The sequence below is a fragment of the Hylobates moloch genome, unplaced genomic scaffold, assembly GCF_009828535.3.
Source record: "Hylobates moloch isolate HMO894 unplaced genomic scaffold, HMol_V3 SCAFFOLD_14, whole genome shotgun sequence".
In the NCBI taxonomy this organism is placed as follows: Eukaryota; Metazoa; Chordata; class Mammalia; order Primates; family Hylobatidae; genus Hylobates; species Hylobates moloch.
In genome coordinates this window covers 10,130,435-10,151,545 of record NW_026652289.1, presented here as the reverse complement: position 1 = coordinate 10,151,545, position 21,111 = coordinate 10,130,435, and positions in this window count along the sequence as shown.

The window sequence follows — 21,111 nt, the reverse complement described above, 5'->3', positions numbered from 1 at the left end:
GACTGGGCCAGAGGGTGCCCAGACATTTGGTTAAATATTATCCTGGGTGTTTCCATGAAGGTGTTTTTGGAGGAGTTTAACACTGAAATTAGTAGACTAAGTAAAGCAGATTTCCCTCCCTCATGTAGGTGGGCCTCATCCGATCAGTCAACTCCCTGAAAAGACAAAAAGGCCAACCCTCTCCCAAGGAAGAGAGGACTCCTCCTGCCTCACAGCCTTTAAACTATTGTCTTCAGTGTTGAATGGAAACATTGGCTTTTCCTTTCTCAATGGCATGGTCACAGAAACACTTTCAAACCACTACACTGTGATCATTTTATTAGAACGGGAATAAAATGTGTCCTTCCTGGTGAAAGAACATAGTTACAAGGGCCATGCCAAAAACGCTTCCTTGAGATCCCCAGTTGCAAATCAGGTAAACCTCACATGTGTCACCTGCATTAAACCCACCAGTGATTGGAGGAGAGTGTCACAGTGAGCAATGGATGTCTTTAGAAACACACAGGTGGCCTCTCACACATGTCTCCAAGTGATAGAAGATGCTATAAATATACACGAGGGTATGAAAAAGCAGCCTTTGCTGACAGAAACCCTCAGGGTTAAGCTGTCAGAAAATAAATGATACTGGTATAAGGCAAGGAGAACTTGTTTGCAAAACAGAACAACCTGAGTTTTCTACCTCTGACATGGACTTATCTAAAAAGATGCTACATGAGAAATACTTCCGAGAATTCTGATAGTATCCTAATTTCAGAGACCCTTGATCCAGCCATGAGTTTATAACCAGAAGGGTGAAGAACTCTTCCTGAGAAAGGTTGCATTTTGCTTCTACGTCAAGAAGCCATTAGCCCTCCTTTAATTCCAGTTACAGAAATTCATGCTAAGAAATGAATCAGAGATGTGAGAACAATGCATCTGTAACAGTGTTTATTTCAGCATCATTTCTGAAAGTAGAAAATTTGAAACAATACCTAAGTGTCCATTGATAGGGAAATGATTAAATATTAATATTAAATGATTAAATATTATTAAAAATGCAGCATAGGCAAAAGGTGGAATAGTATGTTGCTGTCAAAAATCAGTTTTTGAAGAGTAATGATCTGGAATACAGTATGTTCATTACATAATATAACGTTAAAAGGAGGATGTAAAGTTATACATTCAACATGATTTCAGTTTGATCTCTAAAATGGTAAGAATTCTTGTTCTCATAATACTTTTCTGTATTTTCCAAATTTTCTACAATGGAAATGCATGACTTTTATAATCAGGGGGAAAATTATTATTCAAAGAAATGGATTTGTCCCAAAGAAAACTACCCCTTTTCAGTGACAGTATGGTTACAATAGCCCAGCACATGGATAAGAGAAACTGCAATAAAGGTTACCATGATCCCAACCTCTAAAACATTCTCTCTCCGTGCCTCCTCAGCAAGGCATCCTCCTGCTAAAGGCAGTGTCTACACCCGTAGGGGGAATACTATTACAGACACTCCAGAGAACCAGGCTAACAGTGACTTTTCAGTTACACTGATGGCTCAAAGTTTGACCACAAAGCAGCATTAGCAGAGTGGGTTCTGTCTATTCAACAACAGATGATCCTGCCTCCCAATTATCACAGATAAGCCATTCAGCAAATGCACCATCAACCCAAACAATACTTGCAGGGTTCTAGCACTCTGTGCGATGCGTATTCACGCGAATGGCTAAAGTTTGTGCCTGGCTAATTTTAAAATGTGCTGACTATAAAATTTTCCCAGTATTGCCAGTATGGGGAAGAGTGCCTCTCTAATTAAAACAGCTCCTTTGTTCTCTGTTTCTTCTTTCAATGACTTGACATTACTATCACCAGCTTTGTCTTAGGTCTACAACAGTCTAGAGTACTTGTAACTGATGCCCAGTGAAAGAGGAAAACTGAGCCGTTCAAACGCTTCACAGCCTGAGCGGTTGTGTCTGCGTGCATTAATGAGCATGCAGCGTAATGGAAATTTAGCGTGGATACAGAGGGACATCTAGTGACCAGCTAAGTAAAAAACACAGTGCAGCCTGCAAACTACATGGAGGCAGCCATGGATCCTTCACCTAAAGTTGTGCTTTATTTGATAAATAAGTATTGAACATCTATTATGTCCAAGGCACTGCACTAAATTTAGGGGTTATAAGGAACAAGACAAAAATCCTTCCATGAGAGACAGGATTCTCCGTAATTTAAACCTGATGGAAAAACATCTCATTAGAAAGTAATTTTTCTGTTGTCTCTATTTATGAAAGGCAAAACGAAATTTCACACTCAAAACAGAACATCCCTCAAAGGAAACCCAAATTATTTGCTTTCCTATTGTAAGATAATTTTCCAAAAGCACTAGAAATAAAGTAATATTCTATGTCAGCAATTCCAAACTTGCAATACATGCAACAGGTTTTTTCTTTGATTTGTGTGACGATTTCCCATATTTCTTCCCCAACCCAAAGGGCTGAGTGTTATAGAAACAGTGCTCTTAAAATGAATTAAAACAAACTTAGTCCTGATAATTTTAGAAATCAACTTTATCCTACTCCTTAAGTTAATCAGTCCCAACATTAGGCTCACAAACTAACCAAAAGTAAATACAAAACTGGAAAATGCTGAATTCAAGCCCCAAAACTACTATCAAAGACATGAAAGCAGGAACTTTTCTAACCTAACATCCAAAGAAATCTGCGTGTGTGTGTATGTTTGTGTGTGCGTGTGTGTTAATCCTTTACTCCCCACCACCGCTAAAAAATATTAATATGTGAAAGTTTTGGAATGCATTTTATTTTGAATGTCATAATGTTTTGCATATGTAAAATGGCACATTGCAAACCACACCGTCATGCACTTCTTTTCTGTTATAAGAGGAGGAAAACAATTAAATATTGCTGTACATGGAGAGCGTCAAGAAGTTTGTGAGCAATCCTAGAGGGGGTTGAGTGCCTTTCTTCTGGGAAGAGCCAGTGACAACCCAAATCACCGGATCATGTAAGACTCATAAAAGTAAAAGCAATTCAACTCAGAGTTTATTTTATTTGGGGTTTTTGGTGAATAAGAAATACAGGATATTGCCATTGTCTTCAAAGTGAAGACTAAGAAACATTAAATTATTCAGTAAACGCGGTAAGTAAAAATAAGCTCCAGTTCTACATTACGTACATTTCAAAAAAAGACGCTACGATGAGGGTGGTAATCAGGATAAAACAGACCACGAGACCAACGTGGACCTTACCGTGAGCCACATGCCCTGAAGGCAGATTGGCTATCTTTGGGAAAATCTCAACTCTTTAGATTAAAAGGGTGAATGAATATTTTCAGGATTTTTAAATTAAATGTGTTTAGCTATGGCCATTGATGACTTTTTGTCCTCATTCATTTTCTTCCCAACCTTTAGGGTTACTCCTGCAGCCCTCTCTAACCTGCATCGGCCTCTCTCACCCCAGCAGCCCTGCAGCAAGCCCCACAGTCCCATGCTGGCCAGAGGAAGGCAAGGGGGCTCAGCCCGTGAAACTTCATGCCTGTCTCAGCTCTGCCTCTTCCTTTCTGGCCTTTTCTATAGTCATGGCTCTCAAATAGCTCACCTGTCACCATCTCCTTCCGACAGTGTCTTCCACATGGCTTTGAATACAAGTACCAGGCCAGGCTGAGACCACAAAGGGCACCAACCAGATAGGCCAGAGACGGGGCTGGGGTCAGACCTATTGGATCCATACATGCTGCATACATATTGGTGTGCGCACACACACACAGCATGAGCAAGCATGAACACACACACACTCCTACTTACCTCCTCATTACACATTATACACCTACACACACACACACACACACACCCTTACTTACCTCATTACACATCACACATCTGCACACACACACATACCACTACTTACCTCTTCATTACATGTCATATACTGGCATGCACACACACACACAACCACTACTTACCTCCTCATTACACATTACCTCTTCATTACATGTCATATACTGGCATGCACACACACACACACACCACTACTTACCTCCTCATTACACATTATACACCTGCACACACACACACACACCCTTACTTACCTCCTCATTACACATCACACATCTGCACACACACACACACACAACCACTACTTACCTCCTCATTACACATCACACATTTGCACACACACACACAACCACTACTTACCTCCTCATTACACATCACACATCTGCACACACACACACACCTTCCCACATACTTCCTCATTACACATCATACACACACACACACACATCCCTACCTTTGTACCTCATTACACATCATACATCTACACACTCACACACACACAGCCTTTGATAAGAACAATTTTATGAAATAAATGAACAACTGGTGGCCAATGGCATTAAACCAAGCTTGCTCACCCCTGATTTCAACAGTGTTGGCTCCCCAAAAAGGTGGCCAGGTCAATGCTGCTGTGTCAGCAGAAAGGACAGTGTGCTTCTAAATGAAAAATACCCAGAGAAATTACAAAGAGAGTTATGGTGATTAATGCAATTGGAAGACTTAGAATTTACCTTCAAACAGGATTTCCCTCATGCCTCTATTCACAACAGCATAAGAATGTACACATCGGGACAGAACAGTGGCCCAGCAAGACCTCCATCCAGACAGCTCCAGCCTGTCCTCTTGTCACAGGCCCCAGCAAGGATCTCATGCCACTCCTCCCCACCTCTCCTGGGTCTGCACCCAGTGCTCTGTCATCCTGGGTGGCCATCACCCCATTGGCCAGGACAATCCCGGTTACTCCTATTGCCCTGGCATAATTGTTATTAGCACTCTCTTTTTATTCTGAAAAGAACTTTGGTCTGGATAATACATTACATGGCAATTTACCTGTTGGAATGTTTTCTCCACCAACACACCTTTCCTACCTGTTCAGTTGCAGCGTCAGTGTAAGCATGGGACGCGGATCCTTGCATAGCCCCATGATTATATGTTGGCCCTGTCCATGGTTCCCAGAGGCCAATGTGGACACCTTGTAGGCCATGTACTTGTTGTCCACGGTAAATGGATCACACGTGCCTTCTGCCTTTTATCTTCCACCTTCGATCATGTTGAACTCGAATCTGCATCAGATACACAGGTGAGTGAATACTCAACAAGAGAGAAGAACTCTAATGTATTGAAGCCTATTAATAGATCCATAATAAAAATAATTATCTGTAAGGTTAAGGAAGATATTCAGCTACTCAGTAGTAAGTAATCATTGAAACCTTTTAAAGAAGCTCAATTCAAAATTCAAATGGGGTGAAATCCACGAACCTCTTTATTTACTCTTAATACTAGTAAATGTAGAGAAGGTGGCAGAGCATAGTTCACATGAATTATTAGAACTGACATTCAAGTGTAAATAAGCCTTTTATTTATAAATGTCATCAGTATTCTGTTCAAGTGTGTCATGAACCTGTCACCTGGTGACAGACACTCAGCGAGTATTTGTTGGCTCATTTATTTGCAGAACAAAACCATTTCTCAGGCTCCATATGCAGGCAGCATCGCAGGTGGTGACGAGGTCAGGTGGGGATCAGACACGCCTCTCTTAAAGCCTGGCTCTGCCTTATTAGCTCTGGACTTTGAATAGTCTCTTCACCTCTCTGAGTTTGTTTCCTACCTTTGAGTAGGGATAATAGCAGCCAATCCCTTAGCATCATCATAGTACTGCATTTAAAGTCCTTATCACAGTGCCTGGCACTGAGAAAGCTTTCAATCTTTATTTTTACCTAAAAAATTCATATTGTGCTTATTATGTGCCAGGCCCTGTTTTAAGCACTTAGCATGTATCAATTCATTTCATCCTGTTAACAACCCCATGGTATAATTTTTTTTTTGAGACAGAGTCTCATTCTGTTGCCCAGGCTAGAGTGCAGTGCCATAATCTCAGCTCACTGCAACTTCTGCCTCCTGGGTTCACACGATTCTCCTGCCTCAGCCTCCTGAGTAGCTGGGATTACAGGTGCACGCCACCATACTCAGATAATTTCTGTATTTTTAGTAGAGCGAGGGTTTCACCATGTTGGCCAGGCTGGTCTCGAACTCCCAGCCTCAGGTGATCTGCCCACCTCAGCCTCCCAAAGTGCTAGGATTACAGGCATAAGCCACTGTGCCTGGCCAACCCCATGATATAAATATAGATATTAGTATTGTTCCCATTTTACAGATGCAGAGCTGACACACACAGAGGGTAAGTCCCTGTTCAGAGTCCCACAGCTGGTTACCACCCAGTTAGCCTGGCTCCAGACTCTCCTCTCTTCATGCTGCACTAGGCTGCCACTATGGTTTGAACGTGTTCTCTCCAAAATTCAGGTGTTGAAAGTTAACGGCCAGTAAAATGATATTTGGAGGTGGGGGCCTTTAAGAGGTGATTAAGCCATGAGAACTCCTTCTTCATGAATGAGTTTAAGGCCCCAGAGGCTTCACACAGCAGTGTTTGTAACTTGCTCTTCTACCTTCCACCAAGTGAGGACACAACTTTCCTCCCCAACAGAGAGTGCAGCCCTCACCAGACAATCCAACCCACCAGCGCCTTGATCTTGGACTTCCCAGCCTCTAGAACTGTGAGGAAATAAATTGCCGTTCTTCATAAATTGCCCAGTCTCGGGCACTCTGTTTTAGCAGTACAACATGGACTAAGATAGCTGCTATTCCATTTTTCAACATTGCTGGAGCCCACATGGAGAATTACTAGAGCTCATGGAGGCCAAAAGCCCAGGAGCTGAGTGAGAAGTTCCACAGGTAGTATCTGGCACACAGACTTGAGCAGCACACTTACTGCTACCGTGACCCCCAGCACAGTGATCCATAGAGATAACCAGCAGCCAGCTCATTCCATCTTAATCCCAGATGGATCCTGAATTATCTTCTATTACTTAAAACAAAAAACAAAAAACTACTTATCTTCATTTTCCCTTTTGCACTGATACGAACAGACATGGAAGATGATGTATCCAACACCACCACATCTCCAGATAAAGAAGCAATGCTGAGTCATTCCCTCAACGTGAAAGTGTTTCAAAGAACCTGCTGCCTAATTCAACCTTGATTTCAGAGATACATTCAGTGGAAAATCATAATTTAGTGATAGCTTGAAGGACTTCCTGAACTCACTAGGGTAACAGTAGGTGGGGGATGGGGGTCTGTTACGGGTTTGTGTCCCCTCAAAAAATACATGTTGGCATTCTAACTTCTAGTACTTAATTTGAAATAGGATCTTTATGGAGTAATCAAGTTAAAATAATGTCATCAGTGTGGGTTCTAATCTAATACTACTGCTGTCCTTACAAAAAAGAGGAAACAGACACACATAGAGGGAAGATAATTTGAAAAGACACAGGGGCCAGTTGCAGTGGCTTGCACTTGTAATCCCAGCACTTTGGGAGGCCAAGGCAGGAGGATTGCTTGAGCCTAGGAGTTCAAGACCAGCCTGGGCTGCATAGGGAGACCCCATCTCTACAATATATTAAAAGATCAGCTAGGTATGGTGGCGTGTGCCTGTGGCCCCAGCTACTCAGGAGGCTGAGGCAGGAGGATCACTTAAGCCCATGAGGTCAAGGCTGCAGTGAACCATGTTCATGCCAGTACACTCCAGCCTGGGTGACAGAATGAGACCCTGTCTCAAAAAAGAGAGAGAGAGAGGGAGAGAGAGAGAGAAAGAGAGAGAGAAAAAAAGAGGGAGAGAGAGAGAGAGAGAAGAGGTGGGGAGAGAGAGAGAGAGAGAGAAGATGACCATCTACAAGTCAAGTACAGAGACTCAGAACAGATTCTCACAGCCCTCAGAAGGAAACGACCCTGCAAAGAACTCATATGAGCTGGACAGTGAGCAGAGGCTAGACGGTGGGCAGAGACAGGGAGCTCAATGCCCCCAGGCAAGACCAGCAGAACCCCACTCTTGGCATAAGAGGGTCCACATGCTCTGAGTGGAGGCCTGATGTGGTTCATCAACAGAGCAGCCACTTCAGGCCCAGGGTGAGTGGTGCCTAAACTCCCTGCTTCCCACAGAGGAAGGGCCAAGCCACACAGCTCAGCAAACATCCATTTCCCTTCTCCTTCCTCCCATCTGACTTGCTGCTGACTGAGGAGACCCTGAGAGAGTCCCCACTCTCCCACTGAGGTCACCTGCCCATTGAAGCTAAGAAAAGTCCCATCCAGCTCAGCTCCCCTGGCCAGCCCTGCCCAGGCAAGCAAGCCCCTTGCTCTAGCACTTCTATTTCTAACCCCCACCCCCTTGAAGTTGACAATCATCACCACTGAGGCCTATTTTATTAAAACCTGGGACAGGGGTATGTTCCCCTTCCACAGGTTCCCTTCCACTTAGATTAACCCTTTGCCTAATTGGCAGACGTGTAGCAAATGAAGGCAGTTGAACCTGAGGGTGCTACCCTGAAAAAGCAGAAGTCCTTCCCTATATATTCTTTTATTATTATTATTATCTTTAAATACGGGGTCTCACTATGTTGCCCAGGCTGGTCTTGAATTCCTAGCCACAAGAGATCCTCCTGTCTCAGCCTCCCAAGTAGCTGTGATACAGGTGTGAGCCACCACGCCCAGCCTTCCCTGTATACTCTTATCTTTGTCCTTGACCTCAAGCCTTCCCTTGCAAGTAACTATAGGCCTATGTACCCCAAACCTCTGTGCGACCTCTGGTCACTTACCTATGAACACTCCACTCTGCCCCCTTAAATCTCACTCCTCTATATGCTCAGTGATCGCCATTCTGGGGCTGGCGCCATGGAAAGAAGGGATATATACGAGGATCAAGGATGATTTGCCCTCTGTAAAATATTGCATTTATATTCCACACCAGCTTGAATTCAACCCTCCAGATTTGTAGGAATTACCTTTCTTACTGAGGTTTAATTACTTCTATGATTTTGATCTACCAGGAGAAAAAAGAAAATGTACAAGATATAAATTTAAAAAACAGAAAAGGGAGCTCCAGATATCTGACAATATTTTTCTTAATACAGAACATATAGATCCTAATTGCCTTCAAACAGCTATCACCCTGTGGATGAAATAGAGATATCTTTATTTTTAATAAACAACAAGAAAAGAATCCTTTATGCGGTGTTCACGTGGAAGCACCAAACATCTTGCCATGCCAAGGATCAAAAACTTTATTAATTGACCAATGAAAGCCTTAACCATTCCTACTGTAGTCCAAGAATATTCAATAACTTGGGGAAAATATTTGTACAACAATGTTAAGGGGTAAACGGTAGAATTCAGAATTATATATTACATAATATATGTATAATCACACAATTATTCTGTACAGGCACAAAAAAATGAAATACTTTAAATAATGGTCATTATAGCTGAGTGATGAGTTCCAGGCGATTCCGGCATTTTTCTGTATTTTCCCAATTTATTAAAATAAGCTTACATTACTTTTTTAATCAGAGAAAAAATGTTACATTGTACCTTAACCATTTAACAATTATATATCTACTTTATAAGTATACGAATATCCAATTAATTTTACATACCAGGCCGCTAGCCCATTAGGTAAAATTTTATAACCAACCCCAAAAGTTATTACAAACTGTGTACTGGAACCTATAGAAGATCAAGATATACAACTGCAAACAAAAATTAAAGAAAATATATGAGGTGTTATCACTTCAGCAAGGATAGTTTTTGGTAATTGATTCTGTTTTAGTGTGCCACTAGAAATATATCCTCTTCGTTTATGTCCTCTCTTGCTTTCTCTGAGTGTATAAAATGACAGCTTATGCGGAAATCAAGTCGAGGTCAAATTACTAATATTCTGTAAGTGGCTGGAGGTCAGAATTACCTCCTAAAGAGCCCTGAACCCCAGAGTGAGTTTCTATTTATTCAGCATTCTACTTCCCAATCTCAGCTAACAAAAAAAAAAAAAAAAAGGAGAAAGGGGCAAAATGGGTTCCAAGCTCAGGGTTCAGCCTGTGTTTTCAAATGACCGAGAAAAAGAAAGGCATATGCAGGCACAACCAGACAGAGTACAGGGTAGAAGTCCCTTGTATTTGTAAAGGCAAATGTTTGATTAGTTCTATTCAGCTTGAATAATTCTAGTTGTGTGATATAAGAAAAAGAGAAAAAATTGTACCCTGGCAATCAGCTAAGAAATCCTTAATGGGCTTTGAGAGCTCCCTATATTCATTGTATTTTTAATGTAACAGGCAGCCACCATGTGCCATGCATACTGCTAGAAATATAAGATGTCATGATGGCTGAATGTGGCCCAAGATCCTTGGAAGAGTGGGGCCACTTCTTTCCCAATTGTTGAATCTTTTTATGTCTATTTTTGGTTTTAATACATGTTATGGAAGCATAATTGTCCTTCCAAAAATACTTGGTAACCAACACTCGTTTAATTGTGTATAAAATTTATTTTGGCTTTAACAAGGCATCTGGATCACAGATTCCTATAAAGGTTGCAAAGTCAGGCCCCGAGTGATACAATCCATGGGACACTGCCTTTCCCATCCCTATCCATTCCTCCTGCTCCTACTCCCAGCTGCCTTGTGTGAAAAGGTCAGTTGTACTGGTTTGCCCAGGATAACGAAATGTCACTGAATGAGCTGCTATAATACTAACTATTTTTACTGCTTTTTGCATGTTCCTTTCTACTTTTATCTCATCTTTGAAAGATGCTTCACGACATCTTTGCAAGATGCTTCACGACATCTTTGCAAGATGAATGGAAAAGGCAATGGGGCATGAGCTGAAATGTGGACTATGCTGAAGCTTTGCAACTCAAGACCAAATTCCACATTGATACTTCCTATTCACTTCCATAGTCTGCTTGCTGCTTTCCCTGCCTCCTCCTCCCTATCCCACCCCAACCAATTCACATGGACTTCAAAAATTCAAGTCCAGCAGGGCATGGTAGCTTATACCAGTAATCCCAATGCTTTCAGAGGCCATGTCAGGAGATCACTTGAGGCCAGGAGTTCAAGACCAGCCCAGGCAACACAGTAAGACCCTGTCTCTACAAAAAATATAAATAAATAAAAATTTTAAATTAGCTGAGCATGGTGGTGGGTGCCTACGGTCCCAGCTACTTGGGAGGCTGAGGCAAGAGTATTACTTGAGCCCAGGAGTCTGAGGTTATATTGAGCTATGATTGCACAACTACACTCCAGCCTGGGTGACAGAGACCCTATCTCTAAAATGAATGAATAAATGAATGACTGAATAAATAAATAAATGGATTAATTAAAAAAAAACAGTCAAACCTGATAATGATATTACCCGGCCTAATCCTTTCCAATGGTTCCATGTCACTTACCAAGGACAGTCAGAACTGCTCGTGCATATTCCAGGCCTTTCTGGTCATCCCTGCTGGCTCCCTCCCCACTCCTGCAGCCAATGTGACAGCCCCACACCTGTGCACATGCATTCCTCAAACCCACACCAACCTCATCCCATCTCATCACCAGAAGAGCAACTCCTATCTGCACAAGCATCCCATCTTCCATGAAACATGTTTCTTAGAAAAATGTTTAATTAGGAAAGAAATTTAAATCAGTATCTTCTTTGAAGAAGACTGGAAGGATGGGCTTGGCCCTGAAGAGAAAGTTATACCCAACCTTAGAGAATCTTACCTCTGCTTTTTCTTTTATTCAGTACCCAGTAACTACTGATGAGGTGGACTCTGTACCACACATTGATTTCACTACTAAAGCCCCAGGAGAATAGACAAGTCCTGGAACCACTCAGGGCCGGCAAGACTTCATGGGAAAAACGTGCATAGAAGTAAAACATGCAAACAAGGTATTTTGAGTCCTTGTGAACTATACTTCTGCAGAAGTATATCTTCCACTTTCATCACTGTCCCCAAGAACATTTGGGGAATAAGGTGGCCACTCGGAGAGTTAAGCTGCAAAACCACCAGACGATACATGTAAATGGCAGGTTTAAGAGAAAGAATAGCTCCCAGTCCAGCAATCCTCCCATGGGGATGGATTACCATGTTGAAAGACAAAATGTGCTCCTTGTAAACTAGAGTGGCCAGCCATGGAAGCTGCCCAGCCTGTGGGCAAATGTTGGCAGGCCCCATCTAAGCACTGTGCAGGGAAGGGGCTGGCCCAAGGACTCCAGCTGCCTGGCCCGGGGGGCAGCTCTATCTAAATGAAAGAGTGTATTAATTTCCTAGAGCTGCCATAACAAATTAGCACAAACTGAGTGGTTAAAAACAACAGAATTGTATGGTTTCACGGTTTTGGAAGCCAGAAATCTGATATCAAGGTGTCATCAGGGTTGGCTACTTCTACAGGCTCTGAGGGACAATGCATTCCATGCCTCTTTCTAGCTTCTGAGGGCTGTCAGGAATCCTTGACACTCCTTGGCTTGTAGCTTCAGAACTCCAGTCTCTGCCTCTGTCTTTACATGGCCTTCTTTTCTTTTCTTATAAGGACATAGAATTTGTAAATTGTCATTGGATTTAGGGCTCACCTAATCCAGGGCAATTTCATCTTGAAATCCTTAACATAATTACATGTGCAAAGACTGTTTTTCCAAATAGGGTCACATTTATAGGGTTCAGGTGGACACAACTTTTGAATGGCTCAACATTCCACCCACTGCAGAAAGCATGCATTATTCTGATTGAACCTTTGCCAGTGACACCCCCAGTTCTGAATCCAAGCTGATCACACTTCTTTCTGATTGTGATTTCATTCCCCAGGCAGTCAGACCTGCCTGGCATTTTTGAGAATCCAGGCTCTCTGCAGTTATATTCCTTGTGAAAAATCAATGGATTGGAGATCTGGTTTTACACTTGAGTCTCATGAGAGAAGTGTGTGTCTGTGCTAGAAAGAGAAATAAAACCATCTCTTAAGGTGTTGAGCCAATCCTCTCTGAGCCTGCCAGCCTGGGGCCAAACCAAGCCTGGCAAATTCTCCAAGGTAAGCCATCCTGGGAGGTCCCTTGAGACACTGCCTGTCTGCAAAAGACCCTCTGCTATGCATGGCGAAGTAAGGACCGAGAATCAGAGCAAACTAGAGCTCCTCAATGAGCCAGTAGTCACCTCAGATCCTTCCACCCTATGTCTGTGCTGACGAGTGGGGTGCACAGTAGTGTGCACTAATGATGTGACCCCTTGGATTATCCTTTTGGAAGATGAAGAGTGGAGCCAGTCAAGAGGCAGAAGAAGAGATAAAGAAGAACCTTAAAGACCATCCTGACTCCTCATGAACTGTCTCAGACTGAGTGAAACCCACTATTCAAACACAAGTGTGACCAACCCATGGCCAGGTAGCTGCTGCCGGAGAAGTAAGGGCCCTCTGCCCTGGAATTTCACCTGCAGCCTCTCCTCCCCAAATACACACTGCCATGTGTCGTTGAAACTGAAATCATACTTTCCAAGCCTCTCTCAGCTGCTGTCAAAAAAGCCAATAGGACTAGATCTACATTAACACTTTTTAACCCATTTTGTGTTGCTAGTTTTGTAATTGCTGTTGGTGTTTTTGCATGATCTCCAAAAGATCTGGCTTCCTGGAGAAGCTGGCAGTTTTCCAGTGATTAAAACTATTCTCTGTGATAAGAAAAGGATTGGCCGGGCACAGTGGTTCACATTTGTAATCCCAGCACTTTGGGAGGCCAAGGCAGATGGATCACTTGAGGTCAGGAGCTCGAGACTAGCCTGGCCAACATGGTGAAACCCCGTCTCTACTAAAAACACAAAAACTAGACAGGTGAGGTGGCACGTGCCTGTAATCCCAGCTACTCGGGAAACTGAGGCAGGAGAATTACTTGAACTCCGGAGGTAGAGGTTGCAGTGAGCCGAGATTATGCCACTGCACTCCAGCCTGGGCAAAAGAATGAGACCTTGTCTCAAAAAAAAAAAAAAAAAAAAAGGATTAGGAATTAAAATTAAAGGTCACAATGACACTATGTGTGTGTCCTCAGGGAAGACATTTCAGCGGAGAGATAAAAGCTTCCGGGTGCTTTCATCTGTGAGCTTCCAACAAACCTGTGAGCCTCCGGCAGTTGTAGAAATTCTCAGACGAGATATGAAGTCATTTCCAGACCCACGTACATTGAAATAGGGAAGAACGACCTGATGTGAAAGGACAGAGGTAAGGGCCAGTTTGTAGCACTAGAGCCAACAACTGGGAACCTCATAACTCCAACTGAGTCATCCTGGCTCATGCTTCTCAAGTTAATTTAACTTAAAGAAATACGTTTTTCTTTATGGATGAAGTGCATGGGTCTGTGCTGGGTGTCCTGCCCAGCTTCCCTTCATTTTCTGTGCCAAAATCAGCCTAAATGCTGTGTCTGCCCATCACTTTTGGCCAATCAAGCAGAAATGCAGGGGCTAGAAGCCCTAGCACATTCCTGTCCCATTTCCTCCCTATCCCCCATGATACCAACATCAGCAGGAGATTGTCCAAAACTGGCAGTGGTTTCTGGAGGGAAAGAAATGGCTTCCTAGTGGGAAGGATCAGGGCGAAGGCTATGCATGCTTTTGCGTTTCATGTCAGACCCAATGCCTCTGTGCCACTGCCTGACAGAAAAGAAAGATTGTGGAGGACACAAGTGCTAGAATCATCACATGAACACCTTTAGGGACAATGTTCTAGAGGCCCACCTCTGTGGTCCTTCAGATGGGAAATAGCAATATCATTTCAGGAAATATCAATGAATTTAATAACTTAACATGTCCTGTAAAGAGAAAAAGGAAAGAATGACACATTCAGCTGGCAAAAACTTTAGTGTCTAACATATGCCAACTCTTCCTTCTCTAAAGGCTTCAAAAGTCAAGGCCCATGTGAATACAGAAACATCACTGTTGAGATGACCATGGTTATCTCATGGTTCAATCAATATACTTCTGCCACAATGACACTTCCAAATGCTATTTAAGAGTTTTTCTGCAGGACTTTGGAATCGCTCATGTAAACCCATTAATATTTTTGTTACATTGCAAGGTTTTTCCCCTAAAGTAAGGATCAGACAAGAGCCTTCAATGATAATTTTTTTTAAAGCTGTCTGCCTCTTTTTTAATGGAAGTTTTCTTTTTCAAAGGCGAAGGATGTTGTTTCTCATGATACCTTTGTTGCCACCAACAGAAACTCAAAGTAGAGATCTAGAGGTGAATCAGGTAGGATTACCTACATTGCTGTTCTTGGAACGCAGCTCCACTTATGGGAGAATTGTCAACTATTTTAATATTCTATTTTCCAGGAAAACATAGTCCCATGTTCAACAGAAGCCCAGTAAATTCCAAAGAGGACAATCAACAAAGCAGACTCTGTCACCAGGCAAGATACGACTACATCTGGGTCAACAACATGAAGAAATACGTTATCACTGTGTAAATACGAACAGTTCCAGGAAACAGATCTTTGCATTCCTGCCTTTTGTTTCACTGAAACCGGGACATAGAGCTCATGCTTCCAGACAAATGTCAAGTCTACTTGGACCCTGACTTTCCCCAAGTACATGAACACTCCAGAGAGGCAGAGAGTTGCCTGGCTGAAACCAAAGAATCTTCTGGCCACCCCCAAACCTGCCCCTGGCAGTGGCCTATACAAAGTAAGTCTGAGAAATGTAATACATCTTAGGAATGCACCTGGAAAACAGCAATATTATATCCACCCAGGGAAAAGTCTTCCTGGGGATTAGAGTGGGCTCTGAAATTTGAGGCTTCTCAAGCTTTCATAATTGTTATCTCAATTAATGTAACTGCAGACACCATTCTTATATTCCCAGGTACAATAATGTCCCATTCCTTTGAAGCTCATCAAGCCATTTGCTTCAACACTTGAGGAGGCAAGCCCCAAGGTTAACAGCCCTCCACGTGAGCCTCTCATCTGCCTGCTGTACAAATGTGTTTTCTTTGCATTTCAGTCATGCCGTGACCTTGGAGAGGACGATGTAAAGGGGAACCCCTAATTAACTTTCCATTTATAAACCAATTATTTTACTATTGGCACCTTCGTTCTGCAATCACTGACATAAAATCTTTTACAAAACAAAATGTAATAAAGGAGAAATTGATTGGAATTTTTTTAAGTTTGCTTTGAAGTCAGCCATTAATAAGAAATGTCCTTTTATAAAAGAGCTCTGTCTGTAGAAGTTCCTCGATGTCAGAGCCCAGCTGTGCAGCTGCTGGAGGAGATGGAGCCACATTCAATCAAGGCTTTGGAACTCTTCCTTGTTCATCTTTAACTGTAAGGACACAGGCGTACTATTTTTCTTTTTCTTTTTTCTTTTTTTTTTTTTTTTTTTAGAGAGGGGGTCTCCCTAGGTTGCCCAGGCTGGTCTCAAACTCCTGGACTCAAGCAATTCTCCTGTCTTGGCCTCCCAAAGTGCTGAGATTACAGGTGTGAGCCACCACACCCAGCCAGTACCAGAAGTACTGCTTTTCTACTTAAAAAAGAGGGAAAGAATGTTTTCATGTAGATCTTCGCATGCTAAAATCACACCGAAAACTCATGCAAGGTCAATAAAGAACAAAGTTCTCTGCTCCCACTACAGAATCTTTGCATTGACTGTCACTGTCCCAGACACTCTTTCCCAGAGGTCAGCATGGTTCCCTCCCTTATCTTCAGTTCGTCGTCAAGTGTCACCTTTTGGTGAGACCTTCCCTCACCACCCTACTGACAATTATCAACCAGCAGCCCTGACATCCGCATCCCTTCTGCACCCTGCTTTCCTCTATAGCACTCCCATGCTTGACATTCTTTACATTGTGTCCACTCCTCCCTTTTGATTAGTGCGTGCCTCCCCACTATGAGAATGTAAGCTCCATGAGGACAGGAAGATCCCAGCAACACTTAGAACAGAAGCCAACATAGAGCCAGCACTCAATAAATATAATGAGACGTATACATAAAGTATTTACAATGGAAAGTCAAAATAGCACTGCCCATCATGAATAAGTCATTCCCCTTCTCTCCACAAAGATAGACAGTGTGGTGAAGCCACTGCCCAGGTGAGCCAAGAACAAAGAAGACAGAGAAAAACTGCTCCTGTTCTCCCACATCAGATACAAAGCACCGTGACTTCCATGTCACTGGGAGCCCAGACTCAGGCAACCACCATGATCCCTGCCCACACCTCCACCTGAAACTCCAGAGGGAAGAGGCGTAATGTTCCCTCTGGCTTCTCGCTTGCTCGTGGCTTGCTGGTGAGTCATATGCAGGGCCAGCTCCATGGGAACTGCTGTAGTCACACCCAGGGTCCCACACTCAGAAGAGTCCCAAGCTTGGTTTCATGCTCTGCTGTGGCCGTCTGGAAATTCTTTCCAATTTTACCTTTGCACTTGGGACAGTGGAGCATGCATGTGAGCAGAAGAGATTCATAAAACCAAAAGAAAAACTTTATATTTTAGTACCTTTAGCAGCATTTTTTTCTCTGCTTTTTCAACAAGCAGATCCATATTTTCTCTTTGCACTGAGCCCTAAAAATTACGTAGTTGGTCCTGGATGCATTCATGTTCTTTGTGGAGGGAAAACTTTCCAAGGTGGAGAAAATCCACTCTGTCTAATGGTTCTGTTCTCCCAACTTTAAAGAGGCGTGGCCATCTCTTTTTGGCTAACAACAGCGACAACAAAGCTTAGATTCTATTAAATCCCAAATCAAGGAGAATAATTGAGCTGATGAGTTGCTTTGAAGGAAAGAAATAATAGAGAAAATTCTTTTATAAAAATAATTACTGGAAATTTTAATAAGCTAATTTAATAAATTTTCCCAGCTAATAAGAGTAGCTGGGAAACTACTTTTGTTGTTGGGAAGCTATTTTTGCTGTTTGGAAACTTCAGAAAGTTATTTATTGAAGTCATATGACAATTTCTACCACATGTGCACCATGTACCAAAAGGGAATTGTTTAATCCACCTCTTCCCAAGGGAAGAGTCAGGATTAGTGGACATACCCAAGGCTTTACAAATACTGAAGAGAACTTGACTATTCAACAATTATGTGTATTAACAAAAGGCAAAATGCATCATTAATTCTATAACTTTCTAATTTTGAGAAAACTCCATCGACTCACAGGTTAAATTAAAATAGAAAAAAATTTAAATGAATTGCTAAAATATAAAAGTTAGATGGGTCATTCATATGTTGAATGATAATGATGCCCAAATTTGATAAATTTCAAAGGATCAAAAAGTTTAACTTCATATAACTTGTGATGGTTAATACTGAGTGTCAACTTGATTGGATTGAAGGATACAAAGTATTGATCCTGGGTGTGTCTGTGAGGGTGTTGCCGAAAGAGATTAACATTTGAGTCAGTAGGGTGGGGAAGTCAGATTCACCCTTAACCTGGAGGACATAATCTAATCAGCTGCCAGCAAACATAAAGCAGGCAGAAAAACGTGAAAAGGAAAGACTGGCCTAGCCTCCCAGCCTACATCTTTCTCCCGTGCTGGATGCTTCCTGCCTCAAACATCAGACTCCAAGTTCTTCGGTTTTAGGACTCAGACTATATATATATATATCTTCTATTAGTTCTGCCCCTCTAGAGAACACTGACTAATACACCAACTGAGTCATATTTTCCCAATTTGTCAATCCTTCCCTATTTCTCTGTCTCTACTATATCTTGTGTATTATATATATATATATATATATCTTGTGTATATATCTATAAAAGATAATACAAGACCTAGGAAATAAAATCAAACACCTACAGAAGTCAGACATGTAACATACATATGTGAACCAGGCTGAATACATGACAGAAGGGGTAAGACAGTGGGACTGCATGTGTACCTTCTGAAACTTTTTTTTTTTTTTGAGGCAGAATCTTCCTTTGTCACCCAAGCTGGAGCACAGTGACACAATCTCAATTCACTGCAACCTCCACCTCCTGGGTTCAAGCAATTCTCCTGCCTCAGCCTCCCAAGTAGCTGGGATTACAGGCATGCACCACCACACCCAGCTAATTTTTGTATTTTTAGTAGAGATGTGGTTTCACCATGTTGGCCAGGCTGGTCTCAAACTCCTGACCTCAAGTGATCCACCCACCTCAGCCTCCCAAAGTGCTGGAATTACAGGTGTCAGCCACCATGTCCGGCCACTTTTTTTAATCAAGGGATCTTCTGAATCTTTAATCAAGTCAGGATCTTCTGAAAAGCATAAACCAGGGCAGGATTCAATGTACAAGTAATTTATTAAGAGAAGTGCCTATGAATCTCTTATTCAGGCTGCTATAACAAAATATCATAGACTAGGTGGCTTATAAACAGCTGAACATGATTTCTCACAGTGCCAGAGGCTGCAAGTTGGACATCAGGATGCCAGAAGCAGTGTTAGGTTCTGGGGAGGGCTCTCTTCTGGGTTGCAGGCAGCTGACTTCTTGTTACATCTTCATATGGCAAGACAGGACAAAAGAACTCTCTGAGTGTCTTTAAAGGGAATTAATACCATTCATGAGGCTCCACCCTCATGACCTAATCACCTCCCAAAGGCCATCACATTGAGATTATAGTTTCAACATATGATCTGGGGGGCAAAGACATTTAGTCCATAACAGAGAGAACATGAGGAGCAGGCTACTAGAGATGTTAGACCATCGTGGAGGTCTGACCTGCATGAAGGAGAGAGGGAAGGAAGCAAGGTGAATTAGATGCTTCCTCAACTACAGTGCATTTCTCCAGGAAGTTCTGCAAGGCCAGTTGGGAGGACTCAAGCCACAGTCACATCACCTCTCCCAGAAACAGGCCTATCTGGGTATCCCACCTTGCTCAGTCATGAAAAGCAAGGTCTCGGGCCAATCAGTGATGGATTTCAGAGCACAGCAGCTGGGGCTGTTGGTCAACGATGCCACCTGCAGTCATAGACCTGAGGGCATTCTCATATCCTTCATAGTGCCTAATAGAATACATCTGAAGGCCAGCAAGCTGAGCCTGCCTAGGCCCCTGTTAAACTCTCATGCTTCATTCTCTCACCAACTGTCATCTCTCCATGCCTATACCTCACTACCGACCAAATGAAAGTGTAGCTATCCATTCCATTCAGAAACATGGAAAGAATTCATTCCTTGAAAAACAGACCTTGCAGGACCTGTGCTAGGAGCAGACACAACTTCCAAACAAGCTGTCCTTACAGATCTGTTGGAAATCAGTCACTGGAGCTGCCTTCAGGCCAGAAAGTTTGCATCAGGTGTTCAGGTTGTTCTGTTTCCCCACAGAGGTCACAATGCCCTTGACTGAATGTGGCTCCATGGTTGGATAACTTATGCAGGAATAAACCACAATTAAAAAAAAAAATGTTTATGCCAGCTTTTGAATCATAAAGCAATTTCCCATCCTTTCCTTTTCATACAGAAAAGTGTTCCCCTTAGGAAACTTCCAATGATGCCACTGATTCTTCCATGGATGCAAAAAAATGTGTTAGTGTTGTATTTTCAAGGTTGAGAAGGAAAAAAAAAAAAACCAGCACTACCAAACCGAGGACCTGTGAAAATATCAGTGGTAGTGTTGCCACACAGAGACTGAAAATATAATGGCTGCATTCCCCAAGGTAGTCTCAAGTTACCAAAATCATTCTGTTGAAGGCCGAGAGAAAATAAAGAGAAAAGATTCCTGTAAATACGGAAGCAGTGAAGAGAGTAGCAATAGAAGGGCAGCCTTTTAAAAACAAAGGAATTATGAAACATGAAGGAAGATTAACAGCTAAGCCTTCAGAGGAACCAGAAGAAAACAGGCAACTGCCAAAAAGCCCAAGAACCCTCATACTCAATGTGTTCCCCAGAAAACACCCTGCCCTAATGTGTGTGTTTGTTGTTGTTGTTGTTGTTGTTGTCGTCACTGTTGTTTTCAGGAAATGGAAACCCCATTTCCTCCATTGTACTCATCAGAAACCTATCCGTGTTTGACAACTTCACTCCTATACAACCACATCACCCAGCCTTCTTGGTTTCATTTTCTCCTGAATCCATCTACTTCTCTTAACCCTAACATCCACCCTGGTCCAAGTAAAGGTCACATTTTGCCTACTCTTTAACGATGGACCATCCAACTGGTCTTCTTGAGTCAACTCTTGCTCCACGCCTCCATCATTCTCTAAAGAGACCTCAGTGGTCCTCTTAAAACATAAATGTAATCCCAGCACTTTGGGAGGCCGAGGTG